The sequence below is a fragment of the Penaeus monodon genome, chromosome 28 (assembly GCF_015228065.2).
Source record: "Penaeus monodon isolate SGIC_2016 chromosome 28, NSTDA_Pmon_1, whole genome shotgun sequence".
NCBI classification, from domain to species: domain Eukaryota; kingdom Metazoa; phylum Arthropoda; class Malacostraca; order Decapoda; family Penaeidae; genus Penaeus; species Penaeus monodon.
Genome location: NC_051413.1, coordinates 35,584,330 through 35,584,694, shown reverse-complemented (window position 1 = coordinate 35,584,694; position 365 = coordinate 35,584,330).

Sequence of the window (365 nt, the reverse complement as noted above, 5' to 3'; positions counted from 1 at the left end):
ATGGAAAATAATGATCCCTTGGATGACACGGTGAGGAGAAAATATCACGAATAATGTTCAACTGGTATGTATGCATCCAGTCATGTCCACAGGTGGCTCATTATGATCAGTCACTGCGAAACAAGTTTCACATCCAACAATTGCGTAATGAGCACGAAAGTAAGCACTGTCGAACAAACTGAGTTGGACCCAGTCCTGGAGAGTCGACGGGAACACACACTCGAATCCAGCACTTGGTGCAAGCTGCAGCTCGGACTGGTGATAAGTGTTGACAACTGAGTGTGTCCTTTCCCGGGAGAGAGGGCGAACACGTGGGGAGTGAGCATGGGCAGCGCGGAGGAGGGCTGACAGTGACTGGGCGGAGG